General features: G+C 41.7%; 1 long non-coding RNA gene across 7 annotated transcripts in view; it reads left to right on the top strand.

The window, feature by feature from the left end:
- Positions 1-20,253, top strand: part of LOC142836403 (uncharacterized) — a 151,128-nt gene that overhangs the window by 17,409 nt on the left and 113,466 nt on the right. The window contains exon 1 of one of the 7 annotated variants that reach the window (XR_012908078.1): positions 1,354-1,982. The exons of 5 other annotated variants lie outside the window; for them this stretch is intronic. This is a non-coding gene — a long non-coding RNA (uncharacterized LOC142836403). Of the gene's footprint in view, positions 1-1,353; positions 1,983-20,253 lie in introns of those variants that run through there. One more of the 7 variants, XR_012908079.1, reaches the window with a different exon arrangement.

The following is a 20,253-nucleotide window of genomic DNA, read 5'->3' as shown; positions in this document are numbered from 1 at the left end:
CTTCACACTCTGACACATCGAACTCATTTTGAAGACTGAATGAGTTTTTGAGGAGCTGAAGACTATGGAATGAGAGTTTGTGCAGGGAGGGTGATCTGGGTATCAGATGGGATTCTTGGTTTTGCCAGTCTGAACTCAGTGACCTTAAATGGAAGGGTCCCTTAACTCTTCTTGCTTTTATGGGCGGAGGGCGAACAGTGTCACACATAGACAGACCAACACACTCCCACAGTATTCCCTTACCTTGACTGAAACTGGTGACCTCCTCTGAGATCCGCCTGCTTCTGCCTCCCGAATGCTGGGATTTAAAGTGTGCATCACTACCACCTGGCTTCTAATTGCTCTATATAAGAAACAGCTGAAGTCACTTATCAGGGGTGAAAGCTGAAGAAAAAACACAAAACCAAACAAAACATCACTACACTGAAGCTCCCTGTGCTGGTGGGGTGGAGGGAAGTTCATCTATTCCCGCGGAACTGAGGCATTGGGTCTTTTGACATGGTGGTGTCTATATGTCTAAAATACACATGCACAGGCAAGGCTCCCTCGGTTCCCCCTTCCCCAAACCCAAAACAAGAACCAAACGCCATTAGCATTAGTAAATATCTAGTTGGTGCACTTCAGAACAGCCCCTAAAGGACTCCAGAAACCGCATGGGTGGTGATTTGGGACCAGCACGGAAACATCATTGTGAATGATGCACAGGACTCCGTACCTCACTCTCTCTGTCCTTCGAACTTCATTTAAATGGAAGACCCCACATTCGAATGCCTAATCCAGAAGTCTCTTAGCTCTGCTATCTGGAACTGCCTGGCCTCGAACTCAAAGAGATACACCTGCTTCTGCCTCCTGAGTGCTGGGATTAAAGGCCTGCGCCACCACCACCCTGTTCTCTCTTGGGTACTAATCGCGGCTGGGGTCCGGGGGAGGGGCCTGGGTTCTCCCCGCGGCGTGTCCGCACGTGTGGGCGCCCCGCCCCCACACCCCTCGTCGCGGAGGGATGGCCGCGCCACTCCCCGGGGCTCTGGACTACGTCTCCCATGATTCCCTGCGGCGGCCATTTTGCCTGTAGTCCGTGAATGTGCAGAATGCAAAGGGAACTCGATTTCCCATGATGCCCGGGCCCCTGTGGCAAAATAAAAAATGCCGAAATATTAACAGAACAGTGGATAAACAGCGGAGAAAGCACCACCTGTGACCTGCAGCCGCCGCTGGAGCTGGTACGGGGCGCGGAGGGGGCGGAGGGTGAACAGGGTCACACGGTGCTGAGGGAGGGCGCGGGGCGGCAGCGGAGAGGCCCAGAGGGAGGAGCATATCATGCCAGTGTCAAAACCCCATTAAGTCCTGTTGTGCCATAAAGGTGTACTTAGGGCGTGGCTAGAGGTGGGGCATCACTAGGGCTGAACGGGGCCCACCTGCGAGCAAGGCCCTCGTGCTCGAGCCAGGTGTCCCAATGCTTTAAGGCCAGAGCGCCCAGATCACGGCACGCTGCGGCTGGGGCTGTGGGGACGTTCCTTCATTAATTTATTTATTTGTGGAGAGCTTTCTCTGAGCAGCCGCGACGGCCAGCACCAGGAGCATTGAGCTGGAGCATTTTGAAGAACGGGACAAAAGGCTGTGGCCACGGTTGTGGAGAGGGGCTGGGAGCTCCTCCGGGGGCAGCAGCATCTCTGGCCCCAATTGCAATGGGCTCATCCCCAGCCCGGCGCACAGTGCACACTGCAGCTTCTACCGCACGCGGACTTTGCAGGCCTAAAGCTTTGAGAAGAAGGCCAAGAAGGCACGCTTCTACCGGAATGGGGACTGCTACTTCAATGGCCTGGTCTTTGCCACCTCCAATGATAGCTTCAGTTCCTTTGATTCGCTTCTCACAGAGCTGACCTGCTCGCTGTCTGACAATGTGAACCTGCCTCAGGGCGTCCGCACAATCTACACCATAGACGGCAGTCGGAGGATCACCAGGTTGGACGAGCTGCTGGAAGGTAGGAGGGGCAGGCAAGGCTTGGCAGGTGCAATGACTGTGGGCTGGGCGCTTCCCCGCCTAGAGGTTGGCAGGTGCTTTCTAGGCAGCCAGGGGTTTAGAGCTCCTTTGTTCGTGTTGGGCCAGGGTGCACACATGTTCTGTCCTTCTCAAGAGATTTGCCTTTTTTTTTTGAAGAAAATTCTAATGAGTAGAGACAAATGGTACCTTTAAAATTAGCCGACTTATTTTTGCTGGAAGGGCAAGCTGTTTGAAAGCATGGTCCTCCAGTGAGGCGCGGGGTAACCCTTGGTGGAGCTCAGCGCAGCACTTGTACCATCCCCCTGTTTGGGATCCCACTGTACCTTCTGTGCATGGCTGTGGTTCTGACTTGCTCCAGGTTGGCTTTTCTGATTTCACTTATGGCAGAAGTCACTCGAAATCAAGAGGGGCGATCCAGCATAGCACGTATCAACCTTGGCTTCATCTTGGACCATACTGGACACTTTTTAAAGTATAGGTGACTGGCCCCACCCACCCCTTAGATATTATGATGTGCATGGTTGGGGTGTGACTTGGGCGTTAAGGTTTTGAAAGTTCCCCAGATGATTTCAGTGTGTAGACAAAATGGAAAAGTAGCCGTGCTTAAAGAATTTTCCACATTTGGTCGACAACGGGGTGAATCAAGATGAATCTCACCTGCCTTCTCCCTGAAGAGGATAACTAGGGTCGAGGGAAGCGACAGCAGAGGCCTATTAGAAATTAGTAATCCTGGCACAACAACTCAGAAGGACCACTTGGTAATATGTTGGGTCATTCTTGAGTTTCTGCAATATTTATTAGTTTTTAGGAAGGGACGGGTGGTTGGTAGTTATGCTACCTCTCAGACATCTTTCGTAATGCAAAAGTGCATTCCATGTAGCCATAACAACAAGAGGGAGGAAACTGATCTCTGAACTAGGTGGTTTTCTTATTTCAGCATAAACTTATATTCTAAAGTCATTTTCTCGATGTCACAGTTGATGAAACCTAAGCAGCATGCATGCCAGGGTTACTGATTTCTAACAGGCCTCAGTTGATGCTTTCTCTTTTACAGTTTCCCTCCAAAGGAAATAAGGTAGCTATTCTGAGGAGTCCTCAAAGTGCCCGAGTTTCTCCATTACTTTTAGCAAATGGTACCCTTGCTCTGTCTACAGGACAACATAATTAAAATTGTCTTCTATATAATTTAGCAGTAGAAGGGACTACCTCACACTTTGTCTTAGAAGTGAGATTTGGTTTTAAAGACTAAAAGAAACCTGTATGTGTGCCAGTAAAATGAAGAAAACATCGTTGAGAGATAAGGTCTCATTACATAGCTTCGGCTGTCTTGGTACTCACTACGTAAACCAGGCTGGCCTTGAACTCACAGACATCTGCCTGTCTCCAGTTTCCTGAAAACTGATCCTGATAGTTTTTGTCTGATCCCCATGTCAGAGCACCAGCACAGTGAAAGGCTCAACACGGTTGTGCAAGCACGTGTATCACTGAGGTTCCTAAGTTTTATAGCTGGGTAGGAATGTTGATTTCTCTTTTCCTTTGGCAGTTTGCATAGCATCTTCAGGTACTACTAGAGCTAGTCCTTGGGAAGGAGGCTTGCAGGTCAGTTCCAACTCTATTTCCCTGAGGTCTATGTCTGAAATGTGTAGTATCTTTAACAAAGGCACTGAAACTATATCAATAGCTATGTCAAAATGGAAAAGAATTTTCCAATAATAAAAATAGTGGGAAAGTTACAGTAAGTAAGGTTTTTTGGACTGTATAAACACTAAATTTCTGGATGTCAAGCAGCAGTTTTATGTTGAGGTATAGCAACTTAATATTAGGGGATCCTGGAAAAGTGACTAAAAGTTCGTACAGTTGAAGCACAGACAAATGCAGTCACCTTTAAAATGTGTAAACTCGTGATGAAACATTTGAGTACTGAGACTGTGACTCAGTGTAGAGTATTTGTTTAGTATGGGTGAGACACGGGCTTTGTTCCTGATATCCCCCAACAGTCCTTCGGTCTTCCTTTTGGTGCTTAAATTGATTTTCTTTTAGGAAGAGAAATTTCTGTTGCACGAATAATAAAAACCTAGAGATAGATATTGGGTTCAAGTTGAAGATCAGAAAAGCAAAGCAGTCAAGCAACTAGAGAGATCTTATCTCTACCAACTCTCAGACGAACAAAAAATATTCTACTCTCTGCCCAGTCATATTGCTCCTGTCTTCACCTCTCTCCATTAAAGGTGTGTGATTCCCAAAAGCTGGGATTAAAGGTGTGAACCATCACCACCTGGATCTGTTTGTGGATTGATTTTGTGTAGCCCAGGGTAGCCTTGAACTCAAAGAGATCCATCTAACTCTGTCTTCTGAGTCCTGGGATTAAAGGTATGTGCCACCACTCCCTGGCCTGTAGGGCTGACTAGGGTGGCTGCTTTGCCTTCTGATCTCCAGTAAAACTTTATTTATTAGAACACAAATACTATAACACTAAAAATGTCCAATGTTTTTGAGGATGCAGTGATCAAAAGAGATAAAAGTGTACAATTTATTAGCTTTGAAAAGCAGTATGCAATTTTTTGTAACTCTCTCAAAGGTCTTAGTGCTTGAACTCATAAATTCATTTTAGAAATTTGTCTAAAATAGCCAGAAAAACAAACATAAGAAACTGTGTATAGGGGCTGGAGGGATGGCTCAGAGGTTAAGAGTACTGATTGCTCTTCCAGAGGTCCTGAGTTCAATTCCCAGCAACCACATGGTGGCTCACAACCATCTGTAATGAGATCTGGTGCCCTCTTCTGGTTTGCAGCATATATGTAGGAAAAACACTGTATACATAATAAATAAATTCTAACAAAAAAAAACTGTGCATAGCAAGTTTAAGCCCAGCATGGAATCATGAAAATGGATCGCTACCAGTTAAATACCGAATGTGAAAACATTCCATTTCTTCCTTCATACTGGACATTTCCATCTGTGTTTGGGGAAATCTAACAGTTGAGGAAAAGGCTAAGGGAAAGAAACAATGAGTGAGATCTGTGTGTTGTATTTTTTATTTTGCTCACAAGGATAGGAAAGACAACTTAAAAAGTAATGCAGCAGAAACAGTAGACTGGGGGCACAGAGGTGAGGGGGAGGGAATGAGAGGAGAGGAAGGAGGGGAAACTGCAGTCGGGCTGTAAAATAAATAAATAAAAGTAATTCAGAGGTTGTCATTACCATCAGAAACCAAATGTTTGCTGTTGTTATCATTCTGCATCATGCTGAAGTTAAACAGTCTGAAAGTGATCTTTGAAACCTTGGAAGATGGCTATAGAATGCTACAGGGATTACTCTGGTCACTTGTTGGTTAGTTGGTTTTTCTTCAGAGATAGGGTCTTACTGTGTGGCCCACGTTGGCTCGGACTTGATGCATTCACTTGCCTCCGCCTCCTAAGTTCTGTGATTGTAGACCTTCCCTACCCAGATATTTACATCTCCTGTTAGGTCTTATTAACGTACATGTTTTTCATGTGCAAAGAAAGTGATGTTTTCAAGCTTTGACATGATCCATTGTTTTTGAAAAAAAAAGTATAGATTTGACTTTTGTATACACAATTTTTGGATCCTACATTCTTGGCACCCAGGCCATTCTTGAGGAGCTGTGGTTATCTTTGTGATTTAAAATTTTGGTTTCACTTGCTATTTTTTGTTTGGTGTATGGTTTAAGGAGAAATAGAACAGTATCTCTAGCCTTAAAATGACAAGGAGTTGGGGCTAGAGGAGTGGTCAGCAGTTAAGAGCACTGGCTGCTCTTCCAGGGGTCCTGGGTTCGAGTCCCGGCCACCACATGGTGGCTCACAACCATCTGTAGTGGGAACGGGTGCCCTCTTCTTTCGTGCAGGCACACATGCAAATAGAAGCACTCACACACGTAAATAATTCTTCTAAAAATAGCAAGAAATTGGGCTATGTTTAAGATTAATGAAAACCTTAGTTAGGCAGTGTTCATTTTTACTTTATTTTTCCATAAAATTTCTTTATTCTCTGGATTGGTTAAACTAACTACTTGCTGCTGATGTTTTTTTTTCTTTTGTACTTTTGAGACACGATTTCAATGTATCCTTGACTGTTCTGAAATTCTCTATGTTGACAAGGCTGGCCTTGAACTCAAAGAGATCTGCCTGCCTCTGCCTCTCAAGTGCTGAGATTAAAGGTGTGTGCCACTATGCCCATGCCCATGTCTAACTGCTTTAAGATTCTTTATAGTGTGTGCATGTGTGTGTATGGTGTGTGTGGTTTAGTGTGGTATGTGTGGTGTAGTATGGTGTGTGTCATGTGTATGTATGTGTGTGTGGTGTATTGTGATGTGTGTGTGTGTGGTGTGTGTATGTGTGTGTGGTTTAGTGTGGTACGTGTGGTGTAGTATGGTGTGTGTCATGTGTATGTATGTGTGTGTGGTGTATTGTGATGTGTGTAGGTATGTGTGTGTGGTGTAGTGTGTAGATGTGTGTGATGTGGATGGTGTGTATATGTATGTGTGGTACATGTGATGTAGTGTGGTATAGTGTGGAGTGTGTGATGTGTGTATGTATGTGGTTTAGTTGTATATATGTATGTGTGTGGTGTGTGTATGTATGTGTGGTGTGTGTGTGATGTGTGTGGTGTGTGTATGTGTGTGGTGTAGTGTATGTGTGATGTGTGTGGTGTGTGTATGTGTGTGGTGTAGTGTATGTGTGATGTGTGTGTGGTGTGTGATGTATGTGGTGCGTATGTGTGTGGTGTAGTGTGTAGGTGTGTGTGTGGATGGTGTGTATGTATGTGTGTGGTGTGTGTATGTATGTGTGGTGTGTGTGTGATGTGTGTGGTGTGTGTATGTGTGTGGTGTAATGTATGTGTGATGTGTGTGGTGTGTGTATGTGTGTGGTGTGTGTGTGATGTGTGTGTGGTGTGTGATGTGTGTGGTGTGTATGTGTTTGGTGTAGTGTGTAGGTGTGTGTGTGTGGATGGTGTGTATGTATGTGTGTGGTGTGTGATGTGTGTGTGATGTGTGTGTGATGTGTGTGGTGTGTGTATGTGTGTGGTGTAGTGTATGTGTGATGTGTGTGGTGTGTGTATGTGTGTGGTGTAGTGTGTGTGTGTGATGTGTATGTGTGTGGTGTATTGTGATGTGTGTGTGTGGTGTGTGTGGTGTATTGTGATGTGTGTGTGTGGTGTGTGTGTGGTGTAGTGTGTGTGTGTGATGTGTGTGTGTGTGGTGTAGTGTGTAGTGTATATGTGTGTGTGGTTTAGTGTGTGTGTGCATGTGTGTGTATGTGTGTGTGGTGTATTGTGATGTGTGTGTGTATGGTGTGTGTGGTTTAGTGTGGTATGTGTGGTGTAGTATGGTGTGTCTCATGTGTGTGTATGTGTGTGTGGTGTATTGTGATGTGTGTAGGTATGTGTGTGTGGTGTAGTGTGTGTGGTGTGGATGGTGTGTATATGTATGTGTGTGGTACGTGTGATGTAGTGTGGTATAGTGTGGAGTGTGTGATGTTTATATGTATGTGGTTTAGTGTGATGTGTATTGTGTAGAAATGTATGTGTGTGGTGTAGTGTGTGCGATGTGTTTGGTGTGTGTATGTGTGTGGTGTAGTGTGTGTATGATGTGTGTATGTATATGTGTTTGGTGTAGTATGGTGTGTGTAGTGTGTTTGTATCGTGTGTGTATGTGTTGGTGTAGTGTGTAGTGTGTTTGATAAAATGTGTGTATTTTTATGACAGATTTCCTTTGAAGAGAAATGAGAAAGAAACTTAGACATATTAGTGAACTGTCTTTATACAATTTTAGACTGTCTTAAGCATATTTTGTCCTAGTTCACTTACTACCTGAGTTTGTTTTAGTTTAACATTAACTGGGTGTGTGTCACAAAGACAGAAATTGTCCTTTAGACAACTTGCCGTAAGCCGTCACTGATTTCATCCTGAAATAGTGGACTTTTAGCGGTGTTGGTTTCTTTCGTGGACCCGAAGGCTTCGAGATTGAAAACATTATGAGTATCATGTGATAGCAGCATTCATGTCCTTGTTATTATGCTTTGAATTTTTTCCTTCTTTAGAATGTTTACATTCCCTATTGGTATTGACTCCATTTATAAGATTTGGATTTATTAGTAATATTGACTAATATATCTAAAGTCTTCATAAAATCGCTTAGATCAACTTTTAGAATTTCATTTAAGTTAACTCATGGTTTCTAAAGCAGCAGTGATTTTATTTAAGTCCTAGGAGACATAGAGCTATATCTGGACTCAGCTTTTAGTTGTCACATCTAGAAATGGGGATTTTGGTGATTGATCATTGGAAGGCAGAATCCTAAGATTCACAGGCAACTATAACATGGTTCTTTGGGCTATATATTTATAGTACTGAGAATTTAAAGTCCTGGTTTAGTGTAACAACGTTATTCAAAAGTAAATACTCTTTACGTATTAACATTGTTAGTAGATATCATACTGAACTTTATTTTGGACCTTTATTTTTGACAGACAGGCTACAAGGACATCTGTGTTGTCTAATGGACACAAACTTTGGGAAGTTGTGGTTTATAATCTGCTGGCTTGGGTTTCAGCCTGTCTCTCTTGTGCATGTTTACGTAGTGCAGCTTCACAGATGTTTAAAGAAAGACATCATAAATGCTTTTGTAGGTATTTAAAGTTAGGTACCAAACATCATGATTTAATCGTAAGTTTTTAGTACTTAGAAGCATGGTGTAAGGGTTTAAATTAAGCGTTGTCACACCCGAAGGCTATCTGCTTGCTTGTTAACACATGGGGTTTGGAGAGGCAGGAACATGCCAGAGCCTCCAACCTCATCACTGGAGTAGCTGGTTGATGGGACAACAGTTTGGTTGGCTGTTGGGAGATGGAGCTTCGTGGGGGTATTTCTTTTTTTAAAATATTTATTTATTTATTATTTATTATATACATATAAATATTTATTATTTATTATATTATTTTTATATACATATAAACACAAATAAATATAAATATTATTTATTTATTATTATATTATTTTATATACATATACATATAAATTAAATAAATATTTATTATTTATTATTATTTATTTATTATATACAATATTCTGGTGCCCTGAAGAGGGCACCAGACCCCATGACAGATGGTTGTGAGCCACCATGTGGTTGCCAGGACTCGAACTCAGGTCCTCTGGAAGAGCAGGCAATGCTCTTAACCACTGAGCCATCTCTCCAGCCCCTCGTGGGGGTATTTCTGTGAAGTGATGCCTTGCTCTGGCTTCTTAGCTCTCAGTTACTACTGTCTGTTGGCTGAGTAAGCAGCCTTCTCTGCTATGTGCTTCACCCACTACTTTTTTGTCTTGTCTGAGGCCCATACTGTAAAGCCATCTGATCATGGATCTCTAAAACCTTTAGTCATTTTAGGTTCCTGGAGGTATTTTGGTACAGGGATAAAAAACAAATAGCCATATTTTTCATTATCTTTAAAAAATTACAACCTTCACTCATGAGGCAGAGGCAGGGAGATCTCTGTGAGTTTGAGGCTAGCCTGGTCTACAGAGTGAGTTCTAGTACAGCCAGGGTTACAGAGAGATACTCCACCTCAAAAAAAATAATAACAAAAAATCCAAACAGACAAAACAACAACAACAAAAAAAACCCCAACAAAACAAAAAGGTTCAATCTTGAATTTGGGAGTAGCTCAGTTAATAAACACCTGACTTGCATTTGAGTGGCTCCAAGTTCCAACCCAGCAAAAAGGAAAAAGAAAAACGATAAATGAAAATTCCTAATGTAAAACTCATATATTTTAAAATGAGATGACTAAGAAAAATAATCTATAAAGAGGAATACAGGCCATTTCATAATACTGTTTAAACACACATTGAACTTTGATTTTTTTTTTCAATGAAAAAAGCCTTGAACTTTTAAACACATGTATAGGGAAAGAAGGCCTTTTAAACATGTTTAAAGTTAGAAAGCCTTTTTTTTTTTTAAAATAAGCCACAGTGGCAAAGTTCTTTAAAAATGTCTCTTTTTTCTGGTACAGAACTGAAAGGTCCAAATATAACTTTTCCCACATATGTGAAGAGTTCTAGCTTTTAGCATTCCCAGAAACAGCAGAGTTTAACATGAAAAATCATTTTATAGAATTTTGGAACAAGTTGGTTCTTGTCATGGACAGAGGCAAAACAGACTTAGAAATTGCTTGCAGTTGATGCTTTTAGGGTAAAACACTTCTAGACTTTAATTACATCATTTATGTCACCACTTTCTTGCCTCTAAGCTTTCCAGAAATTAGAAAAATGATGAATTTTGCTTTATCAAGGGTTGCTGTTTGCCTGTGACCTAGGTTTGGCTTCAGAATATCTGAGCTATAAGGGAAACGGTTTATTACACTGGTCAGTGACTCTGTAATGGAACACATACAAGTAACACCATATTTTGGAAAAGAACAGGAAGTGCTCTCAGAGACTGGAAGAGTTTTTACTAAAATGCCAATATTCCAGACCAGAACCCTGTGTTCCCCTAGGGTGGAATGGTAGAGCTGGGAAGGGCTGTGCTGGCTTAGTCATTTGATTTCTGCTCATCTAGTTGGGGAACTGCTTGAGGCTCAGCTGGGCAATTCTAGCTATTGAGGGATTCTGGGCAAGCCTAACAATCAAGAACACCAGTGGGTAGTAGATTGTGAGCAAATAGGGAGCCAATAAAGAGCCATGAGAGTTGTTTTTCTTCTTCCCTAAATTGGTTTTTTTAAATATTTATTTATTTATTATATACATATAAATATTTATTATATTATTTTTATATACATATAAACACAAATAAATATAAATATTATTTATTTATTATTTATTATATTATTTTATATACATATACATATAAATATAAACAAATATTTATTATTTATTATTTATTTATTATATACAATATTCTGGTGCCCTGAAGAGGGCACCAGACCCCATGACAGATGGTTGTGAGCCACCATGGGGTTGCCAGGACTCGAACTCGGGTCCTTTGGAAGAGCACACAATGCTCTTAACCACTGAGCCATCTCTCCAGCCGCCTCTTCCCTAAATTGTATAGTTGATTTCTACCTCCAGTTCTTATCCCACCTTCCTCTGAAGAGGTAACACTAACTACCATGATGGAATTTTGGTCACTGCTATTGTCTTGAATCCCAGCTAGGTGGTCCTAGCTATTGATGGACTCTGGGTGGCAATAATGAGCCCCAGTAGTAGGAAGTTTACAGGTTCTTTCAGTGTGGCCCCATATTTCGATATGGCACAAAAGCCATTAGTCCCATCCGAGCTGATCACGTAGCTCTGCAGACAAGCTGTCTCTGCCCTGAACAAAAGCCAGGATGCCTGCTCCTAGCTTCTTTTGTTAAAATGTGGATTACCTGAGAAGAAATGTTTGACTGAAGCTGATGACTTAAGAGTTCAGAGGTTTGGTGCTTCCTTTCTTTTGTAATTTGGAAGGTGTCTTATAGAGATGCTAATTCAGGGCCTACCTGACTGCTAGATGCGGATGTGACTTGAGCCCTGCACCTAGTAAAAAATCTGCCAGCCAGAGCTCAGGAAGGCAGTCTAACAGACAGAGAGCCCGTGTTCTACTCCCTGCTCTGCAGTGCAGCTTCAACTGAAAGAAAAAGCCAGATTTAAATTAAAGTAGCCTCTGAGGTAAGCAGGTTAAAATGCTTTTTCATTTCACAATTTTGCCTTTTTGTTAATAGTCTGCTGTTTGTAGGCAAGTGAATTTGTATCCAAGGTGGATTGATTTTAGTACTGTGCCTCTAGTAAAGTTTAAAGTCAGAGATTGTGATGCATTCAGAAGTTCCTTGATTGTACAGGATTTTAAGGTTTTTCAGGCTAGCCTGAGTTTTTGTCTTTTCTCACAAGGCTAAGGATTGTTTTTTCAACATCCGTGAAGAATTTTGTTACAAGTTTAATGGGCATTTGCATTAGATCTGTAGATTGCTTTCAATAACATGGTCAATTTTGCTATGATTGGTGCTATCTTTACAAGAGAATAGGAAATCTTTCAATTTTCTGTTGGCTTAAATTTCTTCCTTCAGAGATTCAAAGTTCTTGTTATACAAGTTTTTCAACTCGTGTGATTAGAGTTACTCAAATATTTATAATATTTATGAGTATCTCGTTCATGATATATGTAGAGGAGATTCATTTGAGTTGTTTTCAGATTCTGTGTATGATAAAGTAATTCTGCTATGAACATGGTTAAGCACATGTCCTTGTTGTATGGTTGAGCATCTTTTGTATATAGGCCCAGAAGAGATAGCTGAGTTTTAAAATGGTTTGTTGCCTAATTTTGTGAGAATTAAACAGCAGTGGAGGAGTTTCCTTTAAACATAAGTTGTGAGTTTTTGATCTTTGTCACGTTACAGAGATAAGAGTCTCAGAGTTGTTTTGATTTGCATTTCTCCAATGGTTAAGCATATTATATTTGAGCAATTTTTGAATGTTTCCAGTCATTTTAATTTCATATAAAGTTATGGTAAAGAAAATTATGAAATTATGAATAATTGGAGAGCTGGTACTGACCGGCTAAACATGCAATTACGAATTAGGAGAGCTGGTATTGACCGGCTAAATATGAAATTATCAATAATTGGGAAAGCTGGTTTTGACCTGCCAAACATGAAATTATGAAAATTGGGAGAGCTGGTTTTGACCGGCTAAACATGAAGTTACGGTATTAGAAAACTAAAGAACGGTATTGACTGATGATGTGGAAAAATCATGATTGTGAGTTGCTGCGGTTGAGATTTGGCTGAAAGAGAGATTGACCATGAATGTTGAGTTGATACGCATGCTGAGAAAGTAAACTCTGAATGATGTTCTGTACCAGCGGAGGAAACATTTTCAACTCAGGTGATTCTACTCTCCTTTAAGATAGGAGAATATAGTCTTTGGGAGCATAATTATACATAAAGCATTATGATGCATCCTAACAAGTAATGGCTGATACACAGGGCCTTAAAAGTTTATTTATCTCCACTAATCTCTTTACAGAGGTCGGCAGTCAATGACGGGTGTGAGGCTTCTCCCCAGATGCCTAAGACAGGGGCTTGCATAAAAGATGCCTGCTCCAATGACGGGAAAATTTGGGTAAATGAGGACTTTGCCCAAGTCAGGCGCGACATATCTGTCTTGTTGCAGAAGCACAGGGTTTATTAAAATTAATAAGAGAGAGTGGATTGTGGGCCCATATTTCGATATGGCACAAAAGCCATTAGCCCGGTCCGAGCTGATCACATAGCTCTGCGGACAAGCTGCCTCTGCTCTTAACAAAAGCCAGGATGCCTGCTCCTAGCTTCTTTTGTTAAAATGTGGATTACCTGAGAAGAAATGTTTGACTGAAGCTGATGACTTAAGAGTTCAGAATGCTTTGCTCATTTAAAACATCTGGGTGATCAGAAAATTAAAACCAAACAGAAGCATTTCTTGTTTTCTGTGGGACCAGGCAGACCAGAAACAGGAAAAAGTGATAAGTAGGAGAGGGCTGTAAGGTCCAGGCTCTCTTCATCATAGCTTAGACTTTCAGTGGAGAGAGTCTTAGGTGGTGATAAGGCCTGAGTGAACAGTCTCTCTTTTAGCCTTATCACCTGGCTACAGGCTTCCTGGGATGCAGTTCCTCTCATTGTCCTATGGACTTCTATAGTGTTTGTTCCCTGAATGTAGCATTTTTGCCTAGTCACTATTTCTTTTAGTCTTCTCAGACTCCTACTTCTTTATGAGTCTCTTGCCGGGCGACAGTATAGTAGACGCGTGCTGCCACCATGTGGCTAAATAGTGCAACGACACATTTTACAGTTCTGGAAGGCTGGCTGTCAGGTCTTGAAGCTCAGCAATATACTCTTGAGCTCAGTGAAGCTTAGGGCAGTAATTGTCAGAGTTTTATCTGAGTCGTACCCATGGAATTCCTGAATAATCTTACGATTTTTCTGTATAAGTTCTCTGGTGCTGAGCTATGAGAGCCAGTGTGGTTCATCTTCCCCTGGCTATGTGGTAGTTAGTGATCAGATGCAGATTTCTTTATATTCTTGCCTGGTCCTGCATCATCCAGTGTGCTCCAGCATGATCTGAGTGGTCCTGCATGTTCTTTGTATCTCTTGGGCCGACTGGCACTCTCCTGACTGCATCTGTGCAGAGCACAGGGAGTGGGACTGTGCTTTGAAATATCCTTTATGAAATCAGCCCCATGGAACACAGATTTGCCAAGGTCGGAGAGCCCTGGTCCCTCTAGTATCTTCCAGAAGTTTTGCACTTTGAACATTTAACATTTAGGTTTACTATCCATCTGTAGTTAATTCTGTGGAGCTTGTAAACAGTAGTTCCTTTATAGAGTAGCACTCCACTGTTACTGTGATAAGACTAGGATCGATGGTATAAATTCTTAGAAAATATTACGTCACAAAGTAGAATTTATATAAGGGAGAGTTGCATCCCAAATCCTCCAAAGGTTAATGGTATGCTAACTGCACGTTAGAGATTAGTATAAGACATAAATGTTTGTTCCCTAGGATTAACCAGCTGCATTCCCAAAACAAAGGCGACAGCCCTGTTTTACAAACAGCAGAAACACCCATTCCTCCATCCTTTTAATGCTGCTCAAGAGACCATGCCAGTGTCACAACCCCATTAAGTCCTGTTGTGCCATAAAGGTATATTAATTCTAGAACATTGGCATTTCTAGTCTTTATGAAAAGAAATTTTGAGTCAAGGTCTCCTATGTTGATTGAAGTCTATTTGAACCCTGTCTGTAGCCCCACAAGGCATTGCCCTTCTTGTCTTCCTGCCTAAACACTCTAAACCTTGGATTGCATGTCTGCAGCACCACAGCATTCTGAAATTGCCAGTTTGAGTACATAGTGGACTGTCCATTGCAGAACAGAGAAAGGATTTGTTTATGGAGCCTGTCTTCTCCACTCAGACCAGAAGCGGAGGAACACTGCTCTGAGAAAACAGATAATAGCCAGGTCACAGACTGAACTTGAAGGCAGTGAGCTGCAGGGGTCTTCATTTTAAAGAAGGACTGACTGATGGGGCATGATGAGTGACTTTCTCTATAATTTCCCTGCATGTATTAATTCCTTCCATGTGAGTGAAGACAGACAGAATTCGTGGGTGTGCAATTTAGGGAGGGGAGCTTGAACGACTGAGTATTCAGTTTCCAATGAGCAGATCTATGCAGATATGTACAATCCTGATTGATAAAGTTAAGTCAGCTGAGATGTTTGAGAAACAGACAATTGAATGCAACTCCATGTGTTAGATTACAGCACTCAGTGACTAACATTTTACATGGAAGCTGAGCAACCTCTTCCATTGCTGGTCTGGGTCCTCAGAACCCAAGACTTTTCACAGAAGGGTGAAAACTATGGTTATCAGTTCCAACACCACTGTGGACTTTGTTTAAAATGTTCTTGGTTTACCCAATGTTTCTCTTGTGCAACATTGTCTGATTAGCCCCTTTCTGAATTTGTATACTTCCTTTTAAAACCCAACCCATTGATTTACATTAGCAAGAGACTTGCTGTTGAATTTGACTTAGTTCTACAGTCAATCTGGGATAGGTCTGATTAGCAGCCATTGCTGGGACCTTCTGCTCACCTGATTCTGACACTCAGACCTCACTAACCAATCAGAGCCTCCACCAGTCAAATGGGAGGGTTCTTCAGGGAGCAAGGACTCCCGGTTTATCGCTTCCTGAAGAAATCACAGTCTCTCTTGTGCACTGTGTCTTGGGTTCCCTTGTGGGGAGAGAGTTTGTCAGCTGTACCATGGTGAATGAGTGGTTGCTCTCCACAGATTGGAGGAGTGATGGGCCAAGGTGAGTAAGGGGCCAATGTCCCCAGGTGGGAGGAGTTGCTGGGCTTCATGCACGTGGCTGCTCTTCCCACGGTTTTTATTTTTATTTTTTGGTTTTTCGAGACAGGGTTTCCCTGTGGTTTTGGATCCTGTCCTGGAAGTAGCTCTTGTAGACCAGGCTGGACTCGAACTCAGATCCGCCTGCCTCTGCCTCCCTAGTGCTGGGAGTTTGGAGTGGCTGTGCTTGGCGGGTCAGGGGCCACTGTCCATAAACTAGCCTGCTGAGGAGTGCTGCTGATCTGTTCAGTCCTCCCCTGATTGGTTGGGAGCCAGTGGACAAAGAGTTTAGTGTGTTCCTGCCTTATCCTAAGTAAGTAGTCCTAAGTGATCCTTGCAACTCTCCATGGCAGTCTCTGAATAACTTCACCGCCTGGGCTGTGTCTGCACTGAGCAGAGCATTGGCAGCTGCAAATGGTGGTGGCTGTAGTGCTTATTTTGCCGCATGTGGAGAGATATCACCATATTTTCCAAACTCAGAGACCACAGTATCTTCAGAAGTTCTTCACTTTTAACATTTATGTTTAGGATCCATTTGTCGTTAATTTTGTGGAGCGTGTAAATGGTTTCTCCTGTGTAGAGTAGCACTCCACTGCTAAATTGAAGTAGAGCATAATTGATAGTAGCATTAATGGTATAAGGATTTACCAGTTCTTAGGAGACATTAAGTCACACAGGAGAATTTAAGTAAGGGAGGGCTGCATCCCAAATTCCCCAAAGATAAGTAGTATGCTAACCATGCCTGTTAGATATTAGTATCATGAGATGCAAATGTTTGTTCACCAAGATTAATAAGCCATTAAGGTACATTCCTATAACAAATGAGACAACCATGATTTACAACCAGCCAAAAGACCCACTTCTCAGTCAAAGACCTCTAACATGGTGCTCAAGGGGCCATTATAGGCTCACAACCTGTGTGCCATGAAAGTATAATAATTCTAGAACAGCTGCATTTTTCAGTTTTTAGAAATGCCGAGTTAACTTTTAAATTAAGGGATGTACATGACTTTTTTATTGTGCATTGTCCCATACCCTGTCTTGACATGCAAAACTGTCAGTATCAAGGGATTACAGAACTTCAATAAAGAACACCAGAAAGTGGCAGACAGAAACAATAGGCTAAATGCAAACCCTAGTTTCACTGAGAACCCCTGTTATTGGAAATGGTAACAACAAACAAAGCAATTAGTACCTGAGCTTTACCTCAAGGTTATAAAAATTCTTTTGTTCATGCATAATGCTTGCTTCTTGCTATAAATAGGGTAGTTTGTAAATCTCCCATCACCACTGATATAGAAATCCAATCTCAGGTGGTGATCAGATATAACTGATAAGCTTTGTGTGCCCCATGGAGGTTTTTTCCTTTTTTTCTGGAATCAACTTTGCTTCTGGTTTAATAGATTTTAGGGGTCTGCCCCCTCCTCAATAGTTGCATGCCACCTGGACACAACAATAGTAAGCAAAATGTTGTCTAAGTGACCCTAACAGACATCCTATTCTTTATCATAATAGAATGATATCCTTTTATTTTTTTTTATTTTTATTTTTTATTTTTTGGTTTTTCGAGACAGGGCTTCTCTGTGGCTTTGGGGCCTGTCCTGGAACTAGCTCTGTAGACCAGACTGGTCTCAAACTCACAGAGAACCACCTGTCTCTGCGAGTGCAGGGATTAAAGGCGTGCGCCACCATTGCCTGGCTGAATGATATCCTTTTAGTAGTCACAATATCTTCTACAAAATTAAAACCTCAGAAGGCTTCAAGTGAATCTCTCCAAAGAATGTGGTGTACTGGATGAGTTATCGTCATTGATTTCTGGTAGTTTGATTTTGATTAGAATCCTGCCATTTCTGTTTATAAAATTATAGTCTATATTTGTAGGCTATGTCTTTATGTCTCATTTTTTGAGTGCTGCAATCTATATTGTTAGTTTTATTATCATCTGATTGTTCCTCTGGAAAATGATCGGCCTTCAACAATTTTGTATCTAGAAAATTTCATGTTAAAAGTTCCTTATGTTTTCGTTGGTTTGAGAAGTTTCTGTGGAGAGTTGGTTTTAGTTTTTTTTATTTATTGTTCTTAGAGGCCTTCCTCTTTCCATTCCCTGACATTTCTGTGTTTTCCAGTTGCTGTTTGGGCTTTGGCTGTTTAAGTGATTGGATGTGATTAATACATTTACTTTCGATCTTTAAAACCTCCTTGTATATTATTGCCTTTTTCCTAATTAGCCTCACCTGTCCACATGACATTGCCTAGGGTTATCTGAAGAAGCATCAGTTGAGGGTGTGCATAGATGAGAACATCTAATTGCTGCATCTGAGAGAAATTGTATTGATTTAAAGTGTGGGAAGGCTCTTCCACTGAGTTGACAATATCTCTAAGCAAGTGGACCTGCAGAAGAGAACTAGCTTAGACAAACGAGAAAGGTAGGAAGCAATGTTTCCCCATGTATTGTCTTCATTTATTAGCTTGAGTTTCCACCCTAAGCTCCCACAAGGATGGACTGTGATCTAGGGATATCAACCAGATAAATCTCATTATCTAAGATGCTTTTGGATAGAGTTTAATCACAACAATGGAGAAGAAAATTGGAACAAAAATGGTACCTCAAATGTACTTTTATTACTGCAAAGGACTTGAAATGGCACAAAAGCCATTAGCCCGGTCCGAGCTGATCATGTAGCAATGCAGAAAAGCTGCCTCTGCCCTTAACAAAAGCCAGGATGCCTGCTCCTAGCTTCTTTTGTTAAAATGTGGATTACCTGAGAAGAAATGTTTGACTGAAGCTGATGACTTAAGAGTTCAGAATGCTTTGCTCATTTAAAACATCTGGGTGATCAGAAAATTAAAACCAAACAGAAGCATTTCTTGTTTTCTGTGGGACCAGGCAGACCAGAAACAGGAAAAAGTGATAAGTAGGAGAGGGCTGTAAGGTCCAGGCTCTCTTCATCATAGCTTAGACTTTCAGTGGAGAGAGTCTTAGGTGGTGATAAGGCCTGAGTGAACAGTCTCTCTTTTAGCCTTATCACCTGGCTACAGGCTTCCTGGGATGCAGTTCCTCTCATTGTCCTATGGACTTCTATAGTGTTTGTTCCCTGAATGTAGCATTTTTGCCTAGTCACTATTTCTTTTAGTCTTCTCAGACTCCTACTTCTTTGAGTCTCTTGCCGGGCGACAGTATAGTAGACGCGTGCTGCCACCATGTGGCTAAATTGTGCAATGACACATTTTACAGTTCTGGATGGCTGGCTGTCAGGTCTTGAAGCTCAGCAATATACTCTTGAGCTCAGTGAAGCTTAGGGCAGTAATTGTCAGAGTTTTATCTGAATCGTACCCATGGAATTCCTGAATAATCTTACGATTTTTATGTATAAATTCTCTGGTGCTGAGCTACAAGAGCCAGTGTGGTTCATCTTCCCCTGGCTATGTGGTAGTTAGTGATCAGATGCAGATTTCTTTATATTCTTGCCTGGTCCTGCATCAGCCAGTGTGCTCCAGCATGATCTGAGTGGTCCTGCATGTTCTTTGTATCTCTTGGGCCGACTGGCACTCTCCTGACTGCATCTGTGCAGAGCACAGGGAGCGGGACTGTGCTTTGAAATATCCTTTATGAAATCAGCCCCGTGTAACACAGATTTGCCAAGGTCGGAGAGCCCTGGTCCCTCTAGTATCTTCCAGAAGTTTTGTACTTTGAACATTTAACATTTAGGTTTACTATCCATCTGTAGTTAATTCTGTGGAGCTTGTAAACAGTAGTTCCTTTATAGAGTAGCACTCCACTGTTACTGTGATAAGACTAGGATTGATGGTATAAATTCTTAGAAAATATTACGTCACAAAGTAGAATTTATATAAGGGAGAGTTGCATCCCAAATCCTCCAAAGGTTAATGGTATGGTAACTGCACATGTTAGAGATTAGTATAAGATATAAATGTTTGTTCCCTAGGATTAACCAGCTGCATTCCCAAAACAAAGGCGACAGCCCTGTGTTACAAACAGCAGAAACACCCATTCCTCCATTAAAAAACCATCCTTTTAATGCTGCTCAAGAGACCATGCCAGTGTCACAACCCCATTAAGTCCTGTTGTGCCATAAAGGTATATTAATTCTAGAACATTGGCATTTCTAGTCTTTATGAAAAGAAATTTTGAGTCAAGGTCTCCTATGTTGATTGAAGTCTATTTGAACCCTGTCTGTAGCCCCACAAGGCATTGCCCTTCTTGTCTTCTTGCCTAAACACTCTAAACCTTGGATTGCATGTCTGCAGCACCACAACATTCTGAAATTGCCAGTTTGAGTACATAGTGGACTGTCCATTGCAGAACAGAGAAAGGATTTGTTTATGGAGCCTGGCTTCTCCATTCAGACCAGAAGAGGAGG

The sequence above is a fragment of the Microtus pennsylvanicus genome, chromosome 16, assembly GCF_037038515.1.
Source record: "Microtus pennsylvanicus isolate mMicPen1 chromosome 16, mMicPen1.hap1, whole genome shotgun sequence".
In the NCBI taxonomy this organism is placed as follows: Eukaryota; Metazoa; Chordata; class Mammalia; order Rodentia; family Cricetidae; genus Microtus; species Microtus pennsylvanicus.
Note: the sequence above shows the minus strand (reverse complement) of the source record. Positions and strands in the feature narration are given on the sequence as shown.